Raw genomic sequence first — 11,902 nt, 5'->3', positions numbered from 1 at the left:
ATAAGTAAAGAACAAGGACATTGGTTAGGCCACTATTGAACTACTGCATGCAATCTGGTCTCCCTGCTATAGGAAGGATGTTGTGAACTTTGAAAGAGTTCAGAAAAGATTTACGAGGATGTTACCAGGGTTGGAGGGTTTGAACTATAGGGAGGGGCTGAATAGATCGGGGCTATTTTCCCTGAAGCGTTGGAGACTCAGAGGTGACCTTTTAGAGGTCTATAAAAGGGGCTGAATAGGGTAAACAGCCAAGGTATTTTCCTTGGAGCGGGGGAGTCCTAAACTAGAGGTCATTAGTTTAAGGTGAGAGGGGATAGATTTAAAACGGGCAACGTTTTCACACTGTGTGTGTGTGGAATGAGCTGCCAGAGAAGGTGGTGGAATTACAGCATTTAAAAGGCATCTGGTTGGATATATGAATGGTTTAGAGGAATATGGATCAAATGCTGGCAAATGGAACTAGCTTAATTTGGGATAGCTGGTCTTTATGGACGAGTTGTCCCAAAGAGTCTGTTTTCATGCTGAATATCTGTTACTCTGAGAAACTGTTTCAGGTCGACTTAAAGCAATATAACACAGGGAAAATGAAAACACACACGAGATAAAAGATTGTACCAAGTGGTGCTTCTCTCTAAACAAACAACTAATTGGTTACATATGGTAGTTTGGGCGAGTGGTCTAAGCTCTGTTCTCTATCAAGTTGTCTCACTGGTGATGTAGCTGAGGCAGTTTCCTCATTAGGGCAGCACAGTGGGTAGCACTGCTGCCTCAGTGCCAGGGACCTGGGTTTGATTCTGGCATCGGGTGACTGGTGTGTGAAGTTTGCACATTCTCCCCGTGTCTCTGTGGGTTTCCTCCACAGTCAAAAATATGTGCAGGTTTCGTGGATTGGCCATGTGTCTGGGCAAACGCATGGTTACAGGGATGGATGGGGTGGGCACCAGTGGGATTCTCTTAGGGAGGTTGGCGTGGACTCGATGGGCTTAAAAGCTTGCTTTCACACTTCAATTCGATGTTTCTGTTCTGGGTGTGTCATTATCACAGACTGACATCCATATCCCCCAGACATTTTTAAAGAATGTGACAAATTTTGGTAGCAAGTAACCTGTTGTTTTCTCAGGATGATGGTTGAAGGATTCTCTATCGCTGTTTCTTCAGGATATTGTCACACTATTCTCTCTTCCTAAACAAGCAGATGGGACAACATTTCTCCCTGTGTACCGACTGAAACCCAGGAGCAGTGTTTGAACCGTGGACATTGTTGGTCCTGAGACACTGTTCCAAAACCCGTTTCCATGGACCGTTAGAAAAGCTCCCGCCTCCCGCCTTGGACCAACCGTCAATTAGAGTACCGGCCCCGCCCTACACGCTAATCTGCCCAATCACCGTGGCCCCTCTCCTCTTGTCCTAATCATCTTCCATGTGATTAGCATCTGCTTTTGGCCCAATCCCCGCCTCAGACTTGCTAGACCGCTCCGCCCACTAGGCTGATTGACATCTCCACCCCGCCCCGATCCGGGGCTGACCCACCTATCGCCCCGCCCCTTTCCTCTTCCGCGGACCCTCGCTCCGCTTCGACTGATTGACAGACCTCTCGCCCCGTCCTCCTGCGCTGATTGACAGACCCACGCTCCGCCCCCGTGTTCTGATTGACAGCTCCGGCCTTGCAGCACCCCCCCAACCCGTGCTCTGATTGACAGTTTCCCCTCACTCCGCCCCCTGCTCTGATTGACAGCCATTCACGCTCCGCCCCCCTTGTCAGGACAGCCACTGTCCGGTGGGATGGCAGTCCAGGCGGCGGAGTGAGGAGCGTGTCCGGACAGGCATCTCGCTCGGGTGGGGGCGAGGGGGAGACAGACCGGTCTTTTTGTACCGGCGGAAAATGACACTGGTGTCTGAAGTTGAAGACTAATCCTCCTGAGTGATGGCCAATGTGCAAGTGGCCGTCAGGGTTCGACCCCTCAGCAAGAGGTGAGGAAGAGAGGGTGAGGGCCAGAGAGAGAGAGAGAGAGAGAGAGGGGGAAGAAAAGGAGTGAAGGGTATTAGGAAGAGAGGGAAGGTAGGAAGAGAAGGGGCAAGAGATGAGCAAGAGTGGGGCGAGATGAGAGGGTGGAGGCGGCGTGGGGCTGGGAGGTTAGATGAGTGGGTGATGGTGAGGAGATGAGGGGGAGTTAGATGGAGCAGAGGAAGATATGGGAGGTGGAGAGGAGGACACAGGACCCAGAGAAAAAGACGAGGGGAGGGGGGTAAGAGAGAGGGGAAAGGGAAGAAGGACAGAGAGAAAGAGAGAGAAGGGAGAGTGAAATAAAGGAGAGGGGTGTTTCACAGTAGTGAGTTGGAGAGGATGTGGAAGGATGTTTTGGGGGGGGTTTTGGGTGAAGAGTGGAGGGCAGTAGGGTGATGAGATCTGGTTACTGGGTGAGGGAGATTGTGCAGAGAAATCAGAGTGGGTGGGAGAAAGAGACATCTGCTAAAGTAAGAGTTGGGGCTATGGAGCAGGGTTAATGATGGGCCTCAATGCCGAAGGGGTGGGGAGAATAGAACTGTCAAAAATGATGATTTGTAAAGTTGCGTGTGTGTTTTTCGGACTGAAATTTGTCAAAGTGCTCTGTGTTTCATTCGTCTCAGTTTAGAGGCTAGATTGCAGTGTAAACTAGAAATCTCAAATCCACACCCGAACTGATTCTGATAAACTAAATCACTGTTGTATGAGAGATTGTACAGTTAGATTATTTGTACAACTCCGTGTGTTGTTTTGTTGTTAGGAGAACAGGAAAAGGGCAGACCATCAGAAATCATTGGTTAAAGCTGTCTCTCTTAAAATAAAGTGCTTCCAAATTTGGTTACAACATAATCTGTTTGGCATCTGTTCTGATAATTGAAAGGGAAAGTTAAGTGCTCGCAAGGGTTTGGTAAAGATATAAGTTAATGATCTGTCAGCTAATTATTGCTGAGTTTCAGAGACTGGGTGTATTGTGACAACATCCCTAGAGAAAACGCCAATAACAGCTGAAATGAATGTCGTGCACGTTTGTCCTTCCCCTAACTTTGATCAACAAAGCAACATTATACAATTCTAGAAGTTTAATTTAAACAAAAATATTTAGTTTTACTTTGCATAAAGACTTGGGAGCAAAACTTAAACAATTCATTGTTAAAATATTGCATAAGTTAGTGTAAGTTTCATCTAAATATCTCTTCACTGTATTTAACGAGCATTTTGTGCCTCAACTTCCCTTTGAGCTCAATGTGTTGCTCTGGTATTAGAAATGGAAAATGAATCTGCTGCGAAGCAATGAGGGGCACTCAGTAAGGAGCTGGGGAGAGTACAAATCTAACATCTCCCCTTTAGAGGGAAATAAGTTCAGAGAACCCTGGATGTCTAAACAATTCAGGACTGGATGAAGAGGAAAAATAGGGCTTTTAGCAAGTCCAAAGGAAACAATTCATTGGCGATACAAGAGGAATATAACAACTGCAAAAGCAATGAGGAGAGCAAAAAGGAGGCATGAGAACAGAATTAGGGTGAATCTTACGTTACTTTATAAATGCATTAATGGGAAGAGGTTAACCAGGGAAAGAATGGAGCCCATTAGGGGTCTGGGGTGGCAGGAGGGATGGTGAAGCTGCAGGATATTGGAAAGATATTGAATAAATGCTTCTCTTCAGTCTTCACTCTGGAAAACAAGAATGTACATACAGAATTCAGGAAGAGGGACTGTTAGATACTTGCACAGTTTGAACTAGGTAATGGAGAGATATTGGAAACTGTCGGGCTTAAAAACAGACAAATCCTCTGCTCTGGATGAATTGCATCCAAGGCTGTTGTGGAAGGCAAGGTTGCAGGGGCTCTGACACACAAACATTTAAACTTAAAAATCACACAACACCAGGGTATAGTCCAATAGGTTTGTTTGGAATTTTTAATTCCTCTCTAGCCACAGGGAAAGCGCCAGAGGACTGCTAATGTGGTTTTTGGGAGGAGTGGTAGAGATTAGATTCCCTACTGTACGGAAAAAGTCCATTTGGCCCAACAAGTCCACACAGATCCTCCGAAGAGTAACCCATCCAGACCCATTCCCCGACCTTGTATTTAACCCTGCACCTAACACTATGGGCAATTTAACATAGCCAATACACCTGATTTGCACATCTAGAAACCGGAGCACCCAGAGGAAACCATGCAGACATGGGGAGAACATAGAACATAGAAAAATACAGCGCAGTACAGGCTCTTCGGCCCTCGATGTTGCGCCAACCGAAGCCTACCTAACCTACACTAGCCCAATAACCTCCATATGCTTATCCAATGCCCGCTTGAATGACCATTAAGAGGGAGAGTCCACCACTGATACTGGCAGGGCATTCCATGAACTCTCAACCTGCTGAATAAAGAATCTACCCCTAACATCTGTCCTGTACCAACCTCCCCTTAATTTAAAGCTGTGTCCCCTAATAACAGCTGACTCCATACGCGGAAAATGTGCAAACTCCACAGACAGTTACCTGAGGCGGGTGTCGAACCCGGGTCCCTGGCGCTGTGAGACAGCAGTGCTAACCACTGAATAATGCTAACTTTCTACTCTACAGGTATAGTGATTTTCATTAGCGATCTTCCTTAGCACGATTTTCTATAATGTGAGGTTGCAGAGGAACACAACTGTCGCATTATAGCAGAACGATCTGTAAAAGAATAAAGAAAAAAAACATTACAGAGCATAGGAATAAATTAGCAAATACAAAATAAAAAGTTCAGAATAACAGTTCTTCCAACCCAATCCACGCATCTAGCCTCTAGTCTTCTCCAGGCCTCACCTTTAGGCTCTCGAGACAGGGAGAATATTCTGGAATCATCTTGAGACCCCACCAAGGCCATGCCAAGCCGCTAAGAGATAGCCATGACTGGCAGCCACTCTAGGCTGCTGAAAGACTGCCAGGTCGGGCTAAAGCCAGGAGTTCAGGACATCACCAAGAAGGGAAAAACATAAGAGAAAAAAATAGAAAAGAAATGGACTGAGCGATCGCGCTCAAATTGAGGGGTCATACTCCGTGGCCATCTTCAATCTGCAGATATTTAACACCGATAAGTGCAAGGTGGTGCACTTTGGAAGAAGCAGCAAGATGAGGGAATATTTAATGAAAGGCAGGACATCAGGTAGCTTACAAGAATGGAAGGATCTTCGGATAATTACTCTCAGATCCCTGAAGTCAGCAGAGCACGAGAATAGGGTAGATAAGGCATACCAGACAGTTGCTTTCATCCTTCATTGCATAGAGTATAAGAGCAAAGAGGTAACATTGGATTTGAATGTAGCATTGGTCAAGCCACAGCTGGAGTACTGTCTGAGGTTCTGGTCACCTCACTACAGGAAGGATGTGATAGCACCAGCAGAGTTACAGAGGAGATTCACCAGGATGTCATCTGGTATGGAGAAACTGAGCTATAAGGAGACCTTTGGGAGGCTTGAATTGTTTTCTTCAGAGCAGAGAAGGCTGGGAAGGAGGAAGTGGGGCCATGATTGAGTTGTGTAAGATTATGAGGGACATAGAGGGTGAGGATTATGAAAGTGATTAGAGAGCAGCTGTTTCCCCTTCGAGGAGTCAATCATGAGAAGGCATAGTTTTAGGGTAAGGGACAGTTGATTCAGAGCGGATTTGGAGGGGAAAAGTCTTTTTCACTCAGCAGGTGGTGGGAATATGGACTGCACTGCCTTGGAAGGTAGTGGAGGCTAGGAATCTTAGAACCTTTAAAAGTACTTCAAATATCATAATGTTCAAAGATATGCAGGAAGTTGGGATTAGCGCACTTTCAGTGGTTGTTGCTGCAGAGTTGATGGGCCTTTTCTGCACTGTATGAGTCTGTGATTTGGAGATTGAGTAGCAATCCCCACTGACCCATAGTTCAAATAAACTGCAGAGAGATGCAGGGTTTGTCGTTCGCTGAAAACTGTAGACAGTGACTTTAAAAGGAGATTGCTTACAGATACTTGCCTTAGTTGTAAAGGGGCCAAAATTCCACTTGTTAATCAAGCCAAAAACTGAACTGAATTAAAAAGAAACAATATCCTTCCAGCTCTCCTTCCTTTAAGCTGCTTTAAAGCCTTGCATTTGACTGAGTTTCTTGTCACCTATCTTGTGATCACACTCAGGCGAACTTCCTTGGATTGTATTACTGTATTAAAAGGCCACATTAAATTCTGTTATCATTTAAATTTGTAAAAAAAAATCAGGAACCCTGCCCAAGTTCTGGTTGTGCTTTTGCTTTGTTTGGCATTTCTTTTATTATGGATTTTTTTGTGTGTAAATGCTTGAGAAGAAGATAGAGGCAAATTCCCTGTGTTTCACCAAAGTTCTTTTGGAAATACTTGTTAAAACAATTCAGTGCGACTTGTCTGTCAAATGAAAAAAACACGTGGATTCTGCAAATCTTCAATCAAGGCAGAAAATTCTGGAAATGTTGAGCAGATCAGGAAAAAGAAACAGATTCAACATTTCCGGTCAATGACTTTTCATGACTGAACCCTTTGTGGTTCTGTATCAATATTTTCAACTTAGACCCCTGTGAAATACTTGGAAGGCTGAAGCATGCAAAATGAAAGTTGTTAAAAAATTCTTTTAAAATATGGTAAAGAGAAGATAGAATTGCTGAGAATGTGGTTTGTATTGTCCAGTAACTTCAATAAGTACCTTTAAAGACAGCTGAGTCCTACTAACTGTATGCCGAATTTTTGGTCAGCTCTGAGGAATGTTGGCTCACTTTCTTTAGCTAGTGAAGTAAGTTTTGACCTTAATAGTTAGCACATTGTGGTTACAATTGCAGTGTGAAAACAGTTGTTCAGGAAAAACTATCATATTGTTGTTTTGGCTTTTATTAATATTTGTTCATGGGGTGTAGGCATTGCTGGTGGAATCAATATTTATTGCCGATTGCTAATTGTCCCTTAATTGAGTGACTTTCCATTTCAGAAGCTGTGGAGTATCGACCACATCCCAGTAGCCTTGGCATGTGGGTCAGATTAGGACAGGAGTAAACCGTGTGGGTTTTTCAACAATTGGCCATTGGTCACCATTAGGCCAGCTTTTAATTCCAGATTTGTAATTAATTCAGATTTCATCATCTGCTATGGTGGAATTCAAATGTATGATCCCAGAGCAGTCTACGGTCTGCATTACTAACCCACTGATAATACCACTGTGCTACTGCCTGTCTAGAAGCTATTTGTGCAAACCAGGTGGTTTTTTTCAGCAATTGCTCCTGGATGTGTAAGTACTACTAAAATGAAGCCTCGACCCTGGGTGCTTTTCTTTCTACTTTGGGTCACAGAATACAGTGGGAAACAGACCTCAAGCGTTCTACAGTTGGTTCTAATATAACACGATCATAGAATAGAGTTGAATCATAGAAACCCTGCAGTGAATAAACAGGCCATTTGGTCCAACAACTTCACACTGACCCTCCAAAGAGTAATCCACCCAGACCCATCCAGTCCTTGCCATCAACCACCACCCTCTGTCTTCTTTCAGCGAGCCAATTCGCTAAATCACCTAACTTCATATTTTGTGCAATAGCCTACTGTGTGGAATCTTATCAAATGCCTTACTGAAGTCCTACTATCTTGTCTGGGGCGAGTATCTCTTTCTTTAAACCATAATAGTTGACCACTCTGGTGTGACCATGGCTGGCCAAATATAGTAGGAGAAAGTGAGGATTGCAGGTGCTGGAGATCAGCATCGAGAGTGTGGTGCTGGAAAAGCACAGCAGGTCAGCATCTGAGGAGCAGGAGAATCAACACTTTGGGCATAATCCCTTTGTCAGGAGTCAAGCTTGTGGGCCGGGGGATGGGGGGGGGGGGGGGGGGGGTGGGTGGTGGAGGAGGAGGAGAGATAAATGAAGCGAGGTGGTGCTGGGGAGAAGGTAACTGAGATTTCGATAGGTAGCTGAAGCTGAGGGAGAAAGAGATAGGTCGGAGAGGAGGGTTAAGCGGATAGGTGGGAAAGACAATGGACAGGTCAAGAGGGCGGTGCCAAGTTGGAGGCTTGGGACTGGAATAATGTTGGGGGAGGGGAAATGAGGAAACTGGTGAAGTCCACATTAATCCCATGTGGTTTCAGGGTCCCAAAGCGGAAGATGAGCCTTTCTTCCTCAAGGCATTGGGTGGTTAGGGTTTGGGGATGGAGGTGGCCCAGGACCTGCATGTCCTTGGTGGAGTGGGAGGGGGAGTTGAAGTGTTCAGCCACGGGGTGTTGGAATTGGGTGGTGCCGGTGTCCCAGAGATGTTCCCTGAAACAATCCACAAGTTGGCGTCCTATCTACCCAATGTAGAGGAGATCACATCGGGTCCAACGGATATAGTAGATGACATTTGTGGAAGTACAGGTGAATTTCTGTTGGATTTGGAAGATCCCTCCAGTATACCTCCTCCACTTCCAACACCTCCGCCTTTGAATCCCACCCCTCCCAATGCAATAAGGACAGAATCCCTCTTGTCTTCACCTTCCGCCCCACCAATCTCTGTTACATCGCATCATCCTCTGCCACATCCGCCACCTACAAACAGACCCCACGACTAGGGATATATTTCCCTCGCCACCCCTGTCAGCATTTTGGAGAGCTGTTCCTTCTGCAAGTCCCTTGTCAGATCCACGGCTCCCACCAGCCCACATCCCACCTTTCCCTGCCACTGCAAGAAGTGCAAAGCCTGTGCCCACATCTCCCCCCTCACCTCCGTCCAAGGCCCCAAAATATCTGACAGAAATTCACTGTACTTACACTAGATGATATTTGTGGATCAGTTGTTCCCGATGTGTTCTCCTCTACATCAGGGAAACAGGATGCCAACTTGTGGATTGTTTCAGAGAAGATCTCTGGGACACCCGCACCAACAAATGAGGCAACACGGTGGCTGAGTGGTTAGCACTGCTGTCTCACAGCGCCAGGGACCGGGTTCGATTCCAGCCTCGGGCGACTGCCTTTGTGGAGCTTGCACATTCTCCCTGTGTCTGCGTGGGTTTCCTCCTGGTGCTCTGGTTTTCTCCCACAATCCAAAGATCTGCAGGTTAGGTGAATTGGCCATGCTAAATTGTCCATAGTGTTCAGGGATGCATAGGCTAGGTGCATTAGTCAGGAGTAAATATAGGGTAGAGGAATGGGTCTGGGTGTGTTACTCTTCAGAGGGTTGGTATGGACTTGTTGGGCCAAAGGGCCTGTTTCCACACTGTAGGAATTCTAATTCTAATTCAACCAATCCCACCGCCCTGTGCTGAACACTCCAACTCCCCCTCCCACTCCACCAAGGACATACAGGTCCTGGGCCACCTACATCACCAAACCCTACCACCCAACGCCTGGAGAAAGAACACCTCATTTTCTGCCGTGGGTCCCTGCAACCACGTGGGATTAATGTGGATTTCACCGGTTTCCTCCTTCCCCCACTCCACCTTTTCCCAGTCCCAAGCCTCCAACTCTGCACCGCCCTCTTGACCTGTCCATTGTCTTTCCCACCTATCCGCTCTAACCTCCTCTCTGACCTATCACCTTCTCCCCCACCTTCATCCAGCTATTTAATTCTCAGCTACCTTCTCCTCAGCACCCCCACCCCCACCCCCAATCTCTCAGCCCCCGAGCCCACAAGCCTCATTGTTGACCAAGGGCTTATGCCCAAAACATCAATTCCCCTGCTCTTTGGATGCTGCCTGACCTGCTGTGCTTTTTCAGCACCACACTCTCGACTCTGGTCAAATGTAATCACTGTTAAAGGGTAGAAAATGCTTAGTTTAGGCATCAGAGCTTATTGATATATAGAATCATTACTGACGTTTAACAGTGCACCAGATGAGAGGTATTCCAATATCAGCATTCAAGATCAGCTATAAACCACATAGATTGCCAATGGGTTGATGAGTTAAACTTGCTGCTTTACAATACGTTTGACATGCAGTTGGGGCATCACAGCACTTAGTTAACCTACCAATGCCTTTTAACAGTCTATTGGAAGGATTTTACTAAAGCAATTTGTTGATTAACACTACAGAGTCTCTTTGACTTAGCCTTCATAAGGTCAGAAGTGGGGATGTTCGCTGATAACTGCACAATGTTCAGCACCATTTGTGACTGCTCAGATACTGAAGCAGTCCACGTCCAAATGCAACAGAACCCGAACAATATCCAAGTAACATTAGTGGCACACAAGAACCATTTTCAACAAGAGAGAATGTCATCATTGCCCCATGACACTGGAAGGTACCTCCATCACTGAATCCCCTGCTATCAAAATCTTGGGAGTCATCACTGATCAGAAACTAATCTAGATTAGTCAAATAAGTATGTGACTACAAGATCACATGAAACAGTAATTCACCTTCTGATTCCCCAAAGTCTGTTCACTATCGACATGGTTCAGATCAGGAGTGTGATGGAAAAGAACCCATTTACCTGGACAGATGCAGCTCCAACAACACTCATGAAGCTTGACACAATCCAGGACCAAGCAGCTCGTTTTGATTGTTTCTGAATGTGGTGCCATTCAGTTACTTGATAATCAATACTCAATCACAGTAGTGTGCACCATTTACAAAATGCAGTGCAGAACAAAGAAAAGTCCTGAGACAACACCTTCCAAACTCATGAGCAGTACCGTCTAGAAGGACAAGGGCAGCGGATACATGGGAATATCATCACCTGCAAGTTTCCCTCCAAACCACTTATTATCTTGACTTAAAGAATGTGAGAATTCTACAGTGCAGAAGGAGACCATTTGACTCATCGTGTCTATATTGAATCAAAGAGTTGGAAAGCCCAAGATGCTTCCTTGCTTTACAATGCTGGTTACTGCAAAGACAAAGGACATCCAACCATACAGTGGGAACAAGAATTTGGCAAATGTCTTTAGTTCATTCTGATTTGGAGAGCAAGTTCTACAGACCAGGTTGACAGTGTCAAAAGCTTTGTTTCTTAGAATCCCCACAGTCTGGAAACAGGCCATAGTTCAAGCTATCGAAATGTAGACCCTGCTGTTGCTCTTTTTTTTTCTTAATATTGTCTTCTTACAAACACATCACTTGTTCCACAGTCTGGACCAAAACCACATTGATTCCAGGAGGTTGTTTACAAAGTGGTTTAATGGATTTTGTGAAAGATTTTTCCTGCTATTGACAGAAGACTCATTCCTCAGTAGTTGTTGCATGCAGTTTTGGATCCTTCTATAACGTGATGTTTGCGTTCTTGTGCAACCCCACATTATAGAAACACCGGATTTGGTTTCCAGATTTTTGAATTCAACATTCACCATCTACCATGGTAGGATTTAAACCTGGGTCCTCAGACATTATCTGGGTCTCTTGTGTAGTAATGTTACCATTTGACCATCATCTAGGCACAATGAAATGTCCTGACACCTAGGAGGGAGTACTTCAACTGAGCCACAGCTAACACATTACCACTGCTATCATTTGTTTTAATAGTGTTTGGTATTCTCGTCCTGATTATAAACAGTCATTTAGCTCCAGCTTTTCTGGTTCAAAACATCTCTTCAAATAAAGATTACTTTTGCCTTTCAGGCAACAAGGGCTTGAGGAATGAAGTTGATCTGTACAGAGCTAAGGTGATCAGTTTCGACACAGAAAACTGATCTTTTTGCTGCCAACCTTCTCGTGTTATATGCTGAAGGTGTAATAAGATCAGGAGTGTACTCTTGGGTTCAAAACCCAAATGCAAATACTTAATAAATTGCCATCTCAAATTGTTCAGTTATTTATGTTGAATTGAGCTGCTTAAACTGGCTAGCCGATGTATTAGTTTTGAACATTTTTCCTCGTCTCCTGGTTTGCAGGTTTGTTACTGGAGGTTAGCTAATCTTTTGCAGGTAAACCTCAGGGTTGTACCTGGATCAAAGGCATGTTGAAA

General features: G+C 45.2%; 1 long non-coding RNA gene across 1 annotated transcript in view; it reads left to right on the top strand.

The window, feature by feature from the left end:
* Positions 1 to 1,793: 1,793 nt before the first annotated feature.
* LOC132818057 (uncharacterized) overlaps positions 1,794 to 11,902 on the top strand; it is a 34,117-nt gene continuing 24,008 nt past the window's right edge. The window contains exon 1 of the long non-coding RNA XR_009644951.1: positions 1,794 to 1,971. This is a non-coding gene — a long non-coding RNA (uncharacterized LOC132818057). The remainder of the gene's footprint in view (positions 1,972 to 11,902) is intronic.

Source organism: Hemiscyllium ocellatum, chromosome 8, assembly GCF_020745735.1.
Source record: "Hemiscyllium ocellatum isolate sHemOce1 chromosome 8, sHemOce1.pat.X.cur, whole genome shotgun sequence".
NCBI lineage: Eukaryota > Metazoa > Chordata > Chondrichthyes > Orectolobiformes > Hemiscylliidae > Hemiscyllium > Hemiscyllium ocellatum.
Note: the sequence above shows the minus strand (reverse complement) of the source record. Positions and strands in the feature narration are given on the sequence as shown.